Source organism: Sus scrofa, chromosome 16 (genome assembly GCF_054392235.1).
Source record: "Sus scrofa isolate SSC_HxYL_T2T_F1_AM1 chromosome 16, Sscrofa_HxYL_maternal_Yorkshire_Landrace_v2.0, whole genome shotgun sequence".
NCBI classification, from domain to species: Eukaryota; Metazoa; Chordata; class Mammalia; order Artiodactyla; family Suidae; genus Sus; species Sus scrofa.
The window spans coordinates 77,167,252-77,184,103 of NC_139398.1; the positions used below are offsets into that span (position 1 = coordinate 77,167,252).

The following is a 16,852-nucleotide window of genomic DNA, read 5'->3' on the forward strand; positions in this document are numbered from 1 at the left end:
TATGGACCAGTCATACCTGGACTGAATACTCAACATTATGTGACCTCTCCCTGGTTTTGAAATTTGGAAACCCACTTGTCTGACTTCTAGGTCCATTTCAGATCAAAAGTTCTGCTTGATAAATGAAGACATCACTAACAAAGTTAGGTAGACATGACACCAACTGTTTTAATCTCCTAGGAGGCAACCCCTCATGATCTGCTGATCTGTATAGTGCATTGTGCTCAATTTGCTGGTTGGGGACTCAAACTCAAGGTTGGGGAGTTTCCACTGTGGCACAGTGGGTTAGGAATCTAAATGCAGCAGCTTGGGTCTTTGATCCCTGGCCTAGTGCAGTGGCTTAAAGGATCCAGCGTTGCTGCAACTACAGTTCGGGTCTCAGCTGCAGCCTGAATTCCATCCTTACCTTGGGAACTTCCACATGCTGTGGATATGGTTATAAAAAGAAAAAAAAAAAATCCCTGATTGGCTTTTGTCAATAGTTATTTTTGCAAGGTCTTCATTACTTTCTAATTGACCCAACTTATTTTTTTCATGCCTCTCATTAAAGATAGGTTTAGAAGTAAGCTCAATTGTGTTGCTTTCCTAATGGGATTCTTCCTCCAGGCCCTCATTTCTAAATAAGCCTTTATTCTACCTTCAGTGTCTGCTACCTACCTGCTTACTTTATCAATTTAGGTCTAATTGATTTTGAGAAGTCACCACCAGTGGCTGGATGTCTAGATTTATAACCTTGGTTATGAATAATGTACCCCCCCCGGAGCATCCTCATGTCCCCAAGTGCAATATGTGTTGAGCGACTTGATTGGGTTAGCAGGAACCCCAGCTCCTCCATTTCCAGACCATTCTACAGGGAAGTCACACTTGGTCATTCTTGCCCAGTGGAGTCAGAACTTTGATGTGTCTCCCTGAATCCAGCAAATTCTCTCACTGGTGCAAAGCACAGGCTGTTCCAGAAAGAACCGCCCCTCATGGGCTTCCAGGTGCTCTATCCTTGTCAAGGCAAATACCTGCCAATAGGACGTCAATGCTATTGGTTTGTTCCATCCATGGCAAAACTGCTCTGGGCTTCCAAACTTCAGCTTGTGTGTGTGTCTGTGTGTCTGTGTGTGTGTGTGTGTCTTAGTTCACTGAAAGAGCTGCTTCGCAAGGCTCGATGGAGCATCCAGAAGATCTCAATCAGGGCCTGTTCCAGGGTCTCCTTCCTCGTGAGCCTAGAAAAGCTGTGTTTTTCACCATTGTAATGAGGGGCTAAAGTCCTAGATCTGTGTGTTTGAACACTTGGAGTTATTTATTTCAGGTATTTTGAGGCCTCTGCTTCACCAAGTGAGCTGGCCAAAGCCACTCCAGCTATGCTAATAGATCCAGACAGTTTGGGTTTTTAGTAAGAGGAGGGAGGGGCTCAGTCATGACTCGCTCAGAAGGTTCTTGGGCTCCTACGCCAATGTCCCCCCTTCTTCTCTGCCCTTGCCTAGCCATAGTTTCTTTGGCCAGATACCTCAGTGTACCGGCTAAACGTTCTCCACAGACACTAAAACATTTTGCTAATGTCTTCTTTCGCCATTTCCCTCTGAAACTCTATCCACACCTGGTTCACCACTTTAACGGTCTGCTTGGCTGGCCAACTTGGCCCAACAACCACAGTGAGGGTGTGGGTGTTTTCATTGAATAAACTGCTGTTACTGTTTTTACTGGCTTGACCAGTCAAGCAGATTAAAAGAAGTTACATGTGCTTTTAAAAAATTAAACCATTTTTGGCACTTTGATCAGTGGTGTGATGAAACCTAACTGATTTTTATTTGAGTTTGACACAAGTTAAAGCTTAAAATTTCTCTCACCTCTGGGCTTCCTTTCTTTCCTATGCATAACCCACCAAACTAGTCCACCCTGTTTCGATTCTCCATTTGTCCTTTTTCTCATGTGCTACTTGGGCATAAATACTGATACTCTCAACTCACTGCTTAAGATCAAGGTCTCTTAAAATAAAGGGACTTGGGGGTCCTTATCCTGGCTTTGCTCTTCACTAACTACATAATCTTGGGCAAATTACTTCATCTTCTCTGTGCCTTTACCCGCAGCTGTGAAATAGGAACATTAAAAGAATTTGCTTGATAGAACTGTTGTGAGGAATAAATTGGAAAATGCATGAAATATAGTAAACAACAAATTTATTGCACATTTTTAATCAAGCCCTATGCCAAGAGTCTCTTAGATTATCACATTCTTTGGTATCTATTATTTGTCCAAATTACTTCAATTCCACAAATATTTGGTCATTACTCTGTGACGAGGGTATTTGTGGATACAAAAATTAACAAAGATAACATCCCACAATCAATTAGTTTATGTTCTTAAAAAAAGAGACTAATACAAAGGCACAAAAAAAGCATATTAAATGGGACTTCATGAGAGATCCAAAAAGTGTTAGGAGGGCATAAAACAAGGAGATTACTTCTCAAAGGGCATGGGTGTTATTGGGAGGATTTCTGAAGAAGGTGATATTTAACGATGAGTTTGTTTAAACCAGAAATAATAAAAAGAAGAAGAAATGAGCAATAATGACAGCAGCTAGCACTTGTGGAGTGACTCCTGCAGACAAGGCACTGTGATAAGCAGGTGACTTAACATGGTCTCATTTAATCAACTCCATGAATTAGATATTATTATCACCCCACCTTTTTATTCACAAGGCAGAGAAAAGTTAAACTTTCCCAAGAGCATGTATCTTATGAGGCTAAGTCAAGATGTGAATCCAGAGCCTGTATCTCCTAACCACTATGGCTGGACCACTTTCAGGAGGTTGGGAAGGAGGTAACCACCCAACTGGCAGGACAAGTTCATCCACACACAGGAGAGGGGGCTGCAACTGTGTTCAAGGGTCACCGGGCACTTGCATTTGATGGTAGAAGTGATGAGGGAACGGAAAGGGGAGGAGACAAGGAGGAGGACATCAGCTGAAGTCCCCTTTAGAGTGAGACGATCTTTAGGAACACCAAAGCAGGCAGGCAGAGGAAGTCACACAGTCAGAGATGCTCTTGGGGAAGGCTCATGTGGAAAGGAACTTCAGGAAGGCTCAACTGACAATTCTGGTGACTGACTGGGTTGAGGGAGATGAAGGAGAGGCAGGAGTTGAAACAATTCCCATTTTTTAATTGAGACATACTGCGGCGGGGGAAGAATGTTGATAAACATTGGGTCCATCACATGTAAGACTGCTTTTCACTCCTGCTCTCCTCAAGTTGCCTAAGTGTGAGGATTCGCTCTGCTTCCCTCTCACTGCAGAACATTAGGATTCCTCAGAGAACCTTCCTGTGCAACTGGGGAAGGGAGGAAGCTTTCCAACGTCCTTTCTGGAAATCACAGGTCTATGCAGCATCCCATAGCACACACTATGGTGACTGCATGTTCTATTGCTTCTGCATCCTTGCCAGGAAGGGGAGAGAGGTAAAATAGAAATGCATGGGACTAGGGGCCAGAGTTTGAAAAGTATCCTTGTCACTTCTAATTTACATCACTTTAGACCAAGTCACTGATTTCTGTAAACAAAATTGTCTCATTTAATTCCATTAACTACTCCAGGAGGCAAGAAGAGTTAATCCCATTTTACAGAGTTAGTAAAGTGAGGTTCAGAGAAATTAAGTAATTTCTCAGTGGTGAAGCTGGAGTTTGAATTCAGCTCTGTTGAGCTCAGAAGTCTGGGGGTCATCAATTCCTCAAAATCTCAAAAAAGAGTAACATTCCTTTCTTTGTAGTAATAACAGTCTCTATTTTAAGTATTCTAAAGTACCATACGCATCTTTTCAGGTGACCTTTCTTCCAGTTCCTCCTCACCTTTTAATACAGAAGTTTCCAGAGCAATTTTCCCAAACATCTTAGATTTTGCTGAAAGAGGTTCTTGCATAATTCCAGCCCCAGCCAAACTCCCTTAATGATGTTATTTCATACCATATGCACTGAGGTTGGCCTGAGTCAGCCATTTTTTTTCACTTTTGATTTTTTTTCTCTCCCACGCCCCCTTCTTCTCCAGTCAATATTCATTTTAAATGCAAGAAGCCAGCCTCCTTTTTAGCTGACAAGGCTGGTTGTTCACACGTATTTCAGGTGCATAACTGACAAGTGCCCACTTAGGTATGGGGCTGACTCTAAACATTCAGGAAAGAAATATTCAAGAGAGGAAAAGCAGGGGAAACCAGCAAATTGCTGAGCAAAGGATGCGGTGATCGTTAGAGACAAAGTGATCCCAAAATGCTATTCTGAAAAAGCCCCTTGATTAGGAAAAGTGAGATTGGTAGCCTTCAAACATCCCAAACCCAGCCCCTGTGTCCTCTTCCCTGGTTGTTTCCTGGAGTGAAAAGAATCTGCTCACTCAGGACAGTGAGAACCCCTCTTCCGGAAACGCTTAAACCAGCCCTAATCCTATCACTTATGGCATGGCTCCAGGGGTTCTCCCTACAGTGTGGCTGGCAGTTCAGCTTCAGGATTACCTTGAGATTCCTCACCTGTAAAGTAGGATAATCATTCCCAGCTTCTGGATTACTGAGCAACTTTAACAGGACTATCCATTTAGAAAAGCTTTCTAAACATGAAAAATGTTATTTAGATGTGTTATTATTTGTGGAACTCTATGATATACAATAGTGAGCAATGAGTGGATGGATTTATCATGTTTGTACAAGAACATATACTCTTCCTGTCTACAAAGACTAATGATGTGTCTCAGTAAAGAAGCATGGCAGAGGCACACCTTACTTTATATTGTATTTAGGAAGTTCCCCTCTTAAAAACTTTGAGGCCACTGCGGTAAACTTTTGAACCAGTTCAGTCAAACAAAATATGTAGGAGTTTAGATTCAGTGACATTGGAAACTAACAGCAAATTTGCTTCTCTCAGATAAGAGCCTCTGTTAATTAACATTTTAAATTTTAATATATAATTTAGAAGTCCAGTTTGCTTGGGTTGTAGGTTTTTCCTTCCTCTTATGAAGAATAATTTTGCAAGGGTAAAATCACTGAGTAGGGCATTCCTGCAAAGTTCATTAGCAAGGTGAGGAGAGGTCAGTCTGTCTCAGGATGTCCATTCTTTTGTTGGATGAGCAAAGGCTGGTTCCTGATTTTTATTTTAATTCTAGTCTTATGAGACTCAGGGTGATGAATCTGAACCCGAAATTTGAGACACATGGCTTGAAATTGGGACTATTTCAGAAAATATAGAAGTAGAATGCAAAAAAAAAAAAGGGTTTGCTGTTCAATTATTGCCCAGTTTAGTGCATTCTGATTGTGTCTAAAATGAACCAGTGTAATCACTTAGATGGTGCCAATGTCAATAAGCTCTTTGTTTCACCTAGAGCAGAGATTGGCTAACTACAGTCATACATATGAAGATAAGACACAGATGAAGTTTGTCTTTGCAATCACACAGTCATAAGCAAACTGGGGGATTGGGGGGACTGGGGGAGGGAACACAATAGTGCTTTTCAGATAAACGCTTAATTCTAATCTCATCAGAAAATGGTCTTGGCTTACTTGAAAGTTCCGTAGGGCCTGAAAATAGAGAGTCCCTCTGCTTTGTCATGTGACAATGGACACAAGAGCTCAAACCGATCTGGCCCTACCTCCTGTAGTCAAATATATAGGCTTAAAAAAAAAAACCATGTGCTATGCAGCCCCCATAATGTACTCTCTTGAGCTTACTCTAGATGGGAGGTTCTCTAAATGTATACCTTGGAATATGCATAGGCTTGGATTTTTTTTTTCTTTTTTAGGAGTTTGGTGACCAAATAAACTTAGCCAAGAAAACAAATTTAAACAGATTTGAACCTGCTCAGATTTACTGCAAGATTTTTCAAGATCTGCATAGAGATGGAAGATGCAACTTTGGCCAAACCTACCTCACAAAAGCCTTTTGAGAAGTGCCACTTTTAAGGATCTGGAGAAAAATTTATAAGATCACCTGGGCATCATTATGATTTGGAGTCTAGAGTTTATTTGATTTTGGCTTTTTTTTTTCTAATTCTTTCCCTTTTGGATGTATCATCAACCTAATGGGGAAAAAATTTTATGGTAATAGACAGAACAACTTTCAAACATAAAAGGAGTTGCATTAGGAAGAAACTCGGGAACTGTGAAATTCAGTTTGTGCTAAAACTTTTAGAAGGTTAATTAAAAATAAATATCAAAATTCTTTAAAATGTCCATTATATTTTGGTAGGAAATTCTGCTTTGATAATTTTGTTTTTTAGAAAAATCAGAGACATGTGCATAAGGGAATTCCTGTAGAGTGATTTATAATGCCAAAGGGAAAAAAAAAAAGAAAAATGGAAACAATTTAAGTGTTCAATAATCAAAGATTGTTGGGAAGGTTCATATATATTAGAATATTAAGTAAGAAATAAAATTATATTACCAAAGAGTACTTATTGACATAGAAAATTGTTCATTATATACAACTGAGAGGAAAAATAGTGTTAAAATGTATTCTTAGTATCTTACTTTTGTAAAACTGTAGAAGTGGATAAATAATGAAGAACACTAAAAAGACTTACAGTAAGTATAAATAGTGGGATTATTTGGGCTGTTGGGATTATGAGTAAAATTTCCCATCTGTCAACTTTACTGTATTTAGCTCACATTATATAATTAGAAAAAAGTTATTAGGCTCAAGTACCATAGAAAATCCTGCAGAAAACAGATTTCCCCTTTTATCACATTTTCCAAAAGAACTTATAACATGACACATTTGGCAAATGCACTAAAGCTATGTATTTCTAGGACCAGAAAGGATTTTTTCCCAGGTGCAAGTATGGCAAAGGATGATATCAGAACCCTGGAGGCTTCACGACTAAAAATCGCTCTTCTGGTTTTGTTCTCTTCAGAAACATGTCAACAGGAGGAATGGTTGTGCCAGCATCTCAAGGAATGACCTCTGGTCTGTAATCCATGTGGACAATTTCGCTGAACACAGGAAGGCCCTGACTCAACTTGTCCTGTGTCTCTGCTTGGCCTACAGACAGCCCAGATCTTCAAGGTCTTGTCACTTCTTTCCTATCCCTACTCCTCCCAACCTGACAGTGCCAGAAGTGAAGTGGTGGACTCAGAGATGCTGGGAAGGTATTTCCTTAGGCTGGAGACCAGGTCTGGCATCACAATTCCTTCTGTTAGTTCTTTCTTTACCATTTTAGGCAGAATTAAACCAGCATGCACAAATCTCTGCTGCATTTTAAAAAATTCTTCCCATGGCACATCTTATTCAAATCCATGTCCCTGCTGCATGGCACTGGCCCCAGGTGCTCTGCCATGAGCTCACCGTGTGACCTTGGTTAAGAAGTCTCCCCACACTGGACTTCAATTCCCTGGCCCATTCAACAAGTTGCCTAGATTTACTCAACACATGTTTATCAAGTTCCTCCTCTAAGTTCAAAGGAGCATAAGACAGATATAGCTCTTGTCTTAATGGAGCTTATGATTTAGTGCAATGGGCATATTTTATGTATATACTTATTAAAGCAAATCCAAAGGAATATGGAAAGTATTGCAGAAGAGAAAGTACAGAGATTCTACTGGATCCATAGGCAAGCCATCTTAGCTGGACTTATGGAGTCAGGAATGAGCCAATGACATGCTAGAAATGACTTTCAGGAGACATACTGAAATATGAGTTAGTGACAGAGCAGTAATGGAAGGAAGCAAGAGCTTACTCATATCCCAAAACAAAGAGATGAATAATTAATTCAAGAGATTACAGGAAATTAATACAGCCAAAATGGATGGTGCAAGAAGGGAATGGAGCAAAACGAGGATAAGCCATGTTCAAGAGTTGAGACCCACACTGACCAGGATATATAATGTGAGCCATGTATGTCATTTTCCTTGTTTGTTTTTTAGTGCCTCACCAGCAGCATATGGTGTTCCCGGGCTAAGGGTCAAATGGAAACTGCAGGTGCTAGACTACGCCACAGCCACAGCAACACCAGATCTGAGCCACGTCTGTGACCTACACCATAGCTCATGGCAGTGCCAGATCCTTAACCCAATGAGCAAGGCAAGGGACTGAACCCACAACCTCAAGGATAATAATTGGGTTCATTACCACTGAGCCACCAAGAGAACTCCATGTATATAATTTTTAATCTTCTAATACCACATTTTAAAAAGAAAAAAATAAAGATCTGACATTAAATGTAATAACTTTAATTAGTTATAAAATGTAGTATATTGTAGGTACTAACCCACTACATCTAAAATATTATTTCAACATATAATCAATATTAAATTATTAATATTTACAAGCTTTTTTCTTCTCAAGCTTTGTGGTCTGATGTTTGCATTTATAGCTTATCTCAATTCAGACTCATCACCTCTTAAATACTCAACAGTCACATGTGACTAGGGGCTACCATACCGGAAAGCAGATAAAGACTATATCTCTAGGACAAGGCAAAGCCACCAAAGGGCTGCAATGAGGGGTGGGATCTCATGATCACTCAGGCTGCTTTATGGATAATGAATGTGATGGGAAAAGGAGGATATTGTAGAATCTATGGCAAAACTAGTGTCATGGGGGTGGAGGGCTGATAAATAGACCTTATCAGAGTTGAGAGATACTTAGGAGGTAAACGTAACCATTCCGACATGCACATGAGCCCGTGGAGCACCTAGACCCAAGAGCTACTTCACAAGACAGAATGATGCCCTTATTTTTTCCTTTCTGACCTCTTTAAGCTGAAGTCACAGACCTGTGCAAGAAGTCACACAGGCCATGTGGGTTTCCTAGGAGCCACACAGCAAATGGTCTGGGCAAATAGTTTATGGTGCTGTTTTGACCTTTTCTCCTCTGTACAGAGTGAGAAAGAAGAATCATCCAGAAAGTCTGAGAGTGGTTATTGCTTATTTCTTTTTTGCCTTCATGGCTGACACACTGAATCTATGGGTAGAGGAGGGGAGGAGGAGGCAGATGGAGAAAACGGCTTCTCAGGGGTGATTACAGTGAGAGAGGGGCTGGAAGAGACATCCCTGGCCCCATATTTCTTTTGCCACCAGTGACTTCCAAATCAAATGAGCCCAATCTGCAGATCAAAATGAGATTTTTCTTATTGACTTCCCTGAAAGCTTAGCTGGCTCTCTGCAAATCGAGTCATGTGTAGCCTGCATCATCATCAACCACTGCCGACTGCGGGGATGTCGGAACTGGGCCGATGTTGGCAAATATGTCACTGATGCATGAGGCCGGGGAAAATCCAGCTCTTATTGGCCTGGCAGTGCTGACCTGGTTTGTCCATAAATGAAGAGCAAATGCAATTTGCAAAACACATAGAACTGATAAGGGGTTACAACAAGGCGGGGCTGGAGTCACTTTTCTAAGAGCAGGCATGCTTGAAGAGGAGACAAAGCCGATTTCAAGCTTGATATTGGACAGACGGCTTTTCTTAAAGTCGGTTCTGGGTACCACTGTCTTCATAATCACCTGGGGCATTTGTTCAAAATACATATCATCTGGGTCTAAGCCCAGGCCTGCTAAAACAGAGTGTCTGGAATGGGGCATAGGAAAACTTGATGTTTAAGAAATTTCTGGGTGATTCTCAGGCATATTAAAGTTTAGGAATTCCTTAAGGAAGCAAAGTGGGGCAGAATACTTCCATTTGTTTATTGGAAAAGGCACTGACCCTGGAATCAGTCTACCTGGCTTTTCATCCAGACTCTGTCTGTCACCACTAGAAAATGTAACGGTGAACCCAGGTGACCTTGAAAAGTCAAGTTCTGGCATTCGAGCTCTGACCTTTTATTTCATTAATCACCTAACCTGTTACTTCATCTGTAAAATGGGCAGATTATCTTCCATGTGAGCTATGCTGCTTTCAGGATCCAGTGAAGCAATATATATATATATTTCTTAATTGTTTAAACGGCTGACACAAACCAGAAGTTATGGTATTAATCCATAATAGAGTTTACTGAGGACATCATTTGTTTTATGACTGTATCTACTTTGATAAAATCCCCTTAAAAACATAGTATTTTATTTTTTTAGCAAAGCACAATACAACAAACAAAAGGATTTTTTGTGCTATTTTAATATAGACCATACTAATATGAATTAGGCCAGATTAACCTCTGCTGACCATCTCTGTAACACCACACTATCCTCTTAGAGGACAGAGAGATTCACTCTGTGATACTCCAAGTTTTCCACATATATTTTTCAAGAGACTCTTATTAAAGGCCATGCCTTAACTTAGCATTCAAGTCTATCAATAATTCAGCCACTGTCTCCTTAAATGTAGCCAGCACTAGCAAAATTTGATTATGTGATGAGATGCCTCCTGTTTCTCTAGTTCACAAATTTGGGCTTATTTCATGCCAAATCCTCGGTCTGAAACGTTTCCCTTCTCACCAAATATCTTCCTATCAAACTCCTACCTATAAAAATATCATGGGTGTTTGCAGATACTCAATTTCAATGATGTTGAGTTTGATGACGTATATACAAGCAAAACAAACACACAAAAAGACAGTTCAAGACCTAAGTATCCAACACCAGGGAAATGATTACATAGCCATTCAACAGAATCCCGGTATCTCCTGCTTTTCATAAGTTCTCTTTATCCTACTTCTCTTTGACGCAATCACTACACAAGGGCCTATTTTTGCTAACCAAAAGAAATCCACGAGTGTGTTCACTTTTACGAAAAAAGATGAAAAGTGAATATAGCATTCAGCACTGGTTTTGCAACAAACCTTTATAGAGACAGCCCACATCCCAAACAGCAAGAGTGGCGCCACCCAGCTCCTTTCTCAGGAACTACACTCAGCATCTCAGCATCACAGCATCAGACCGCCATAGCTTTAAACTCTGTCTGTGAATATCTGTGCTTTATCTCCATTTATTTTGTGCCTCCAGTAGCAAGATGTATCCTAAAGTAATTTCTTTTTCACTTTACACAATTTTGTCTTACAAAAGACTTCATAGGAACACTCTACTTTCAGAGAGCAATGGACATTTGTATCTACACTAGTTCATATATTGCTGGAAAAGAATATTTAACAGCCTGGGAAAAATGGTTATGATACACGGTTAATTGATAGAGAACAGTAAGCACCATTTTAAAAATCATTGGTAGATGCAAGATAGGAACAGAGATAAGAGAAGGACACACTATATTGGTTAGGCTCTAGTTTTGCATCATGCCATAGGGAGTTTATTGTAAGATCACACCAGGAAGAAAGGAAAGGTCTCAGGACCGATGCAGCCAGACTTCACAGAAAACCGAGCCCCCTACTCACTGCTCAGAAATGCAATCTCACTCTGGGTGAGAAAGTCAGATACTCCAGTGATTGACAGTCACACGAGGCAGCCTCTGCTGCTCTCTCAGCTTGTTTCTACTGCCTGTCGATGACATGTCTCAAATTCAAAACACGAACAAGAGGGACTGACCCAGTCACAGAGTCATCACCCAATGCGGAGCCCCTGCACTGGGCAGAGCACTCAACCCAGGCCATTTCTTGGCCCGTGATCAGCTCAGACTACAGACAGAGGCCTTTGGCCCTGATTTAATTACTCACGTGCCGGGTACCATGATCACATGACACAAACTTGGAAATGTACAGGTCAGGAACTGTTACGGCTGCTCCTCTCAGATGCCATACTCAAAGACACATATCCCCTGTCCAGCGCATTCATCAAATAACTTCAGTTATTACGCCTGAATGGTGGGGGAGAAACAAATCAGTTAGGGTTAGATTTGGCCCCATGTGACTAAACCTCCAAATTACACTGACTTAAACACATGAGGGTTTAGTCTCTCAAGTGAAAGAAATCTGGAGGCAGGCAGTCAAGGGCTGGGATGGCAACTCCTTGAGAAGTCATTAGGAATTCAGAGCTTTCTAACTTTCCACTCCTCATCACAGCACATGGTACAGGAGTCAAGGCTTCTGTTCCCGAATATTCTTCTCTCATTGCAAGTGCATGATGGGACTGCACTTCTCTCCTCCTTTGAATTCTGGTAGGGCATGAAACTTGCTTTGACGAATGAACTGTGGGGGGAAGTGACACATGTCACTTCTGAGCAGGAACTTTAAGAGCCAGTGTAACTCATTATTTATGTCCTTCCACCTATGACTGTGATTTTGAAAGCACAGATCAAGAGGACGCCTCCATCGGCCTGGGTAACAGAACGACTATGTAGCACAGGTTCTTTGCTCAACTCTATCAGACATTGAGGTAAGTATGAAGGAGACTACCCCTGAGATTTGGAGATTATTGTGATTATAACATAAATTGGTCTATCATGACTAGCACATATGGGTATCCTCAAAGTCACTTCTTACTCTACTTTGGCGGCTGGAGATTTAATCATTGCCTTCAAGTTTGAGAAAAATGGGGAAAGGCAAAAGGGCTAAACTTCCCATCTCTCTTTAGGAGCCCTCCTGAAAATTCTCTGGTGGCTGAGTGGGTTAAGGATCCAGCGTTGTCACTGCTGTGAATGTGGTTACTGCTATGGAGAGGGTTCAATCCCTGGCCTGGGAACTTCTACATGCCACGGGCACAGCCACAAAAGGGAGCCTTCCTGAAAGTCACACACTATTTCACTTCTATCTATTAGCCAGAACTTAGTTTCACGGGCCAGGAAACTGTCACAAAAGATTCTGGGTAGGATAGTCTTTTATGGGGACACACTGATGCCCTGAATATCATTAAGGCCGTGTTAAGGAAGAAGGTGAGAAAAGTGATCTGATAATCAATATTTGACACAAAGACTCTCACTTCTTTTATTTCCATTTTCCTAATTTTGTTCTATAAAGGCCTGTAGTAACTTTGTATGAGGAAAAAAAATTATTGGCAACCTCTCATTTATCCATTAAGGCAGTTCAAAGGCCACCTACTTCACAAAGGCTCATTTTATAGACCCAGTAGAAGTCCAGTCTCCCTCCTATTAGTTCTTCCTGAATCTTGCTTGTCCCACTTTTAATTTTTTAAATCACATTTGCCTTTGTATTGTAGTTACCTGAGTGCATGCATGCCAGGTCCCTACCTGATCATAGGTTCCTAGAAGACAGAGTCCCGTTCTTATTCTCCTCCATCTTCTAAGACACATTTCATGCATGGTAGGTGTTCGCTATTGAAAGAAGATACAGGGGAGAAAAAAAGAAAAGAAAAGAAGGCTATTGCTCAAATACTATCAATTTTCTTTTAAATCCCAATTTGAAACAAAAATGAACTCATCCTTCTTCCAAGGTAAATGCATTAAGGAAATACCTAAGTGCAAATCATCAAGTTCAGGTCTTCGTCAAAGAGACAAATTCAGACAGAAAGCAAGCTCCATAGTCATTCAAGAAGGGAAATGAGGCAATACAGGTGCAAACGCATGGACTGGTCGAATTTAGGTATGATCGATCTCAGGAAGCACATGGACAAGTTGAATGTCATGAAGGATAGCACATGAATGTCCTCTACAGAAGGCCAGAGCTTCCCTCCACACTGCCAAGGCCTCCTGGTCACCTCATATGGGCAGCTAAGCGCATGGTGTCTCTCCATGACTACAGACTCTGAAATCTCATCTGACATCAATGTTCATACAAAATTCCAACATACAGCAAAGAATGAGGTACAAAGAAACTGATGTACTGACATCACCCTCTGGGCAAAGGAGAAATAAAAGGGGGTTGAAAACAGTCCTGCACAGTTGGAGCAGGGAAAGGGATCCGTACTCTAGAACAGCAATCCAAAGTAACCAGTCTAAGAGTTAACCCTGAGTACTGGTTATGAGTGCTATGTACCAGGTGCTAAGCTAAGCACTTACAGGCCTTGTCTCATTTTACCTTCAGAGTGTCCCCATGCAATGAATACTATTTAACCTGTATTTCTAAAGTGCTCAGAAATTTCAGGAGATCTGTTACACTAATGGCACCACTTAACCGTCTCCCTCCAAGCACACTGTGAGTCAGATGACGTTGCAGCCCTTCTCATCAAAGGATGGAGTCTCTTTCCCCTTCCCGTGGATCTAGGCTGGCCTTGTGATTTGTTTGGGTTAAAAAAAAACTGTGTAGACGTGGCAATGTGCCCATTTTGAACATACACTTTAAGAAGGCTTGCTGCTTCTTTGTCTCTTGCTTAAGAGAGACAAGCCGATGACACCATGGGAGGTACGTGGAGCAGAGTTGGGTCATACTAGCTGACTAGCCAACCCCCAGGTGACCTCCCAGTTGATCAGAGTCGCATAAGTGAGCCCAGCCCTGATGAGCAGAGTCACTCAGCTCATCTTTGGACTCTTGGCCAAAAATAAGTGTTTATGATTGAATGTCACAGAAGACCCATAGCTGTTTGTTTAGCACCTGGTGACTGTTAGAGAGACAAGTAACTTTCTCAAAGTCACCCAGGTAGTAACTGGCAAAGACAAGACTTGAACCTAGCATGTCTACCTTCAGAGCATGACGTGTATGGGGAAGACTTGAGGAAAAACAGATCGCTTGCCAAAAATATGAAGTTTCTCAGTATCTCCAGTCTCCAAGTCAGAGGTCCACTATGTTCAGTTCTAGGGTCTCATTAACTAGTCCAGTTCTTTGAAGCTTGGTTTCCTTATCTTTACTGATTTTTTTTTTTTTTTGTCTTTTTAGGGCCACACTCATGGCATATGGAGTTCCAGGCTAGGGGTCCAATCGGAGCTGTAGCTGCTGGCCTATGCCAGAGCCACAGCAACACTGGATCTGAGCCACATCTGCAACCTACATCACAGTTCAGGGCAACGCCAGGTCCTTAACCCACTGAGTGAGGCCAGGGATCGAATCCACATCGTCGTGGATACTAGTTGGGTTTGTTAATTGCTGAGCCATGACGGGAACTCTGGTTTCCTTATCTTTAAAATGGGCATAATAAATACTACTTGTAGCAAAATTCCTGTTAGAGTCCAATGAGATACCTAAGTGAAAGCATTTCACAAATGGCTGTGTAGATGCCGGATGCCAACATCACATTCTCCTCCTCTGCCAACAGCTCAGAAAGCAGAGGCCGCTCTGCCTGAATGGGGCTTTGCTAGAAGTCTCTATACTTCTCCCCCTTGAGGAATGATTACAGTTTAAGTGCACCTGTGGAGAAGAGGGTAGGAGATAGTTGTCTTTATAGCATCACCCGCCCATAGCAGGAAAGCTTTAGCTGAGTTTTAAATGGGAGAAAAGGGGGGGAAAAAAAAAACCTAAAGCTGCTATCAAATTCACAGAGGCCCTTAACAGTGATTTAATGCTGGGAGATCTAGCTTGCCACAAGATTGTGACAGGACTGTATTTTTTTTCTGTCGGGTTTAGGTGAGTGGTAGTGCGGTCGCATTTAAAGGCAGTGGGGAGAGGGTGGTGGGAGGGCTGTTAATCATGTGCCTTGGAACACAGTCTAGACTATAAGCAGAATTAAAGGGGCAGAGAGACTATAGATGGCTGGAGAGCGACCCTCAGGGCAGGGTGTTATCAAGAAAGCACAAAAAGAGGGTCAGGCTATACCTCACCTGCCCCTTCTCCTCTGATCTTTATAACTCAGTTCCTCCTTCCTGGAGCTCCTAAACCCACTCTAGCAAAGTCTTAACAAAGACCACTTAGCTTCCCTGGTGGTTCAGGACATGGTCTCAGTGTGTGAAAGATCAGGATTCAAAAGCATCACCTTATGCCTCTAGTTAACTCTTGCTTTCATCTTTTACACATCTAAATACCTTTTTAAAATGCACTCACTTTTAATGTTTAACCCTAGACACTATCCAGTTGTATGCATACATTCATTCATCAAACACTATTTGCTGACCTCTGTTCTATGCCAAGCACCATCCGAGGCTCAAAAGAAACAAAGATGAATGGCATATGGTCCCTGCCCTCCAGGAGAGACCATCAAAGGGACACACGGAGGATGGGCATAATCAGAATCAAGAAAATCAGAAACTACTTCCTGGAGGAAGTGGCACCCAAGCTGAGGCATGAATGATGAGCAGACTGAGGAGTCTGTAGTGAGAGGTAAAGATGAGTGAGACACAGGCATGGCGTGCAGGAGAGCAAAGGGGTTGCTAAAGAAAAAGGATGAGAACAGGGGCTCTGGAGATGAGTCTGGAAAGGCAGACTGGACTCGATCATGGGAGGAGCTTAGAGGCCAGGCTAAGGAGTCTGCAGGTGATGTGAAATCAGCAAGGGTTTAGACAAGTATATGATTTAGTCTTCTCCACTTCTATGAATGGTACCACTCAACTCATCAGCCCCCAAACCTAAATCAACCTTACACTATTTGCCATTCATCTTTCGCTGCAGAGCCAATCCATCAATAATTCTGTAGATTCTCCCTCCGATACCCAGCCACTTGTCTTCTCCTCTCCTGCCTCCACCTTCTTTAGAGCCCCCATCACGTCACTTGTCACATGGGGATGGTCTCCTTGGCTTCCTGATTCCACTCTTGGGTATTTCTTCTCTCCACTGCAGAGTCATCTTTTCTAAAAATAAATCAGAACCTATCTTTGCTCTGCTTCAGGCTGCCAGATGGATAAAGGCCAAGCTCCCTATCATGCCCTCCAAGTGCCTGTGTAATCTGGCCTCTGCGCACTTCCCTGACCTCACTTCCTTGCACTTTCTCCCATGCCTGCCTTCCCCTTGCCATGCTGGAGCAATTGCTGCTATTTCCAGAAGGCAAGCTCAGGACCATCTCACTGCCTTTGCCCTTGATCTTTGAACTACTCAATACTCTTTTTTCTCAGATCTTCCCATGATTCTCTCTCACTTTATTCAGATCTGTGCTCAAATGAGTCCCCTTCAGAAGTTTTTATCTAAGTCTATTAAAAGAATCCTTTCCCTATCTTCCTCCTTGACATTAATCTCTCTCGTCTTACCTTGGCTTACAT

At 41.8% G+C, this 16,852-nt stretch overlaps 1 long non-coding RNA gene across 13 annotated transcripts in view; it reads right to left on the reverse strand.

Annotated features, from left to right (window-relative positions):
• LOC106506547 (uncharacterized) overlaps window positions 1-16,852 on the reverse strand; it is a 760,340-nt gene that overhangs the window by 282,049 nt on the left and 461,439 nt on the right. For 7 of the 13 annotated variants that reach the window (XR_014830961.1, XR_014830960.1, XR_014830958.1 and 4 more), the window contains 2 exons: window positions 13,025-13,108; window positions 11,556-11,695 (listed from right to left, as the gene is read on the reverse strand). The exons of 1 other annotated variant lie outside the window; for it this stretch is intronic. This is a non-coding gene — a long non-coding RNA (uncharacterized LOC106506547). Of the gene's footprint in view, window positions 1-6,225; window positions 11,696-13,024; window positions 13,109-16,852 lie in introns of those variants that run through there. 5 more of the 13 variants (XR_014830963.1, XR_014830959.1, XR_014830974.1 and 2 more) reach the window with 2 other exon arrangements.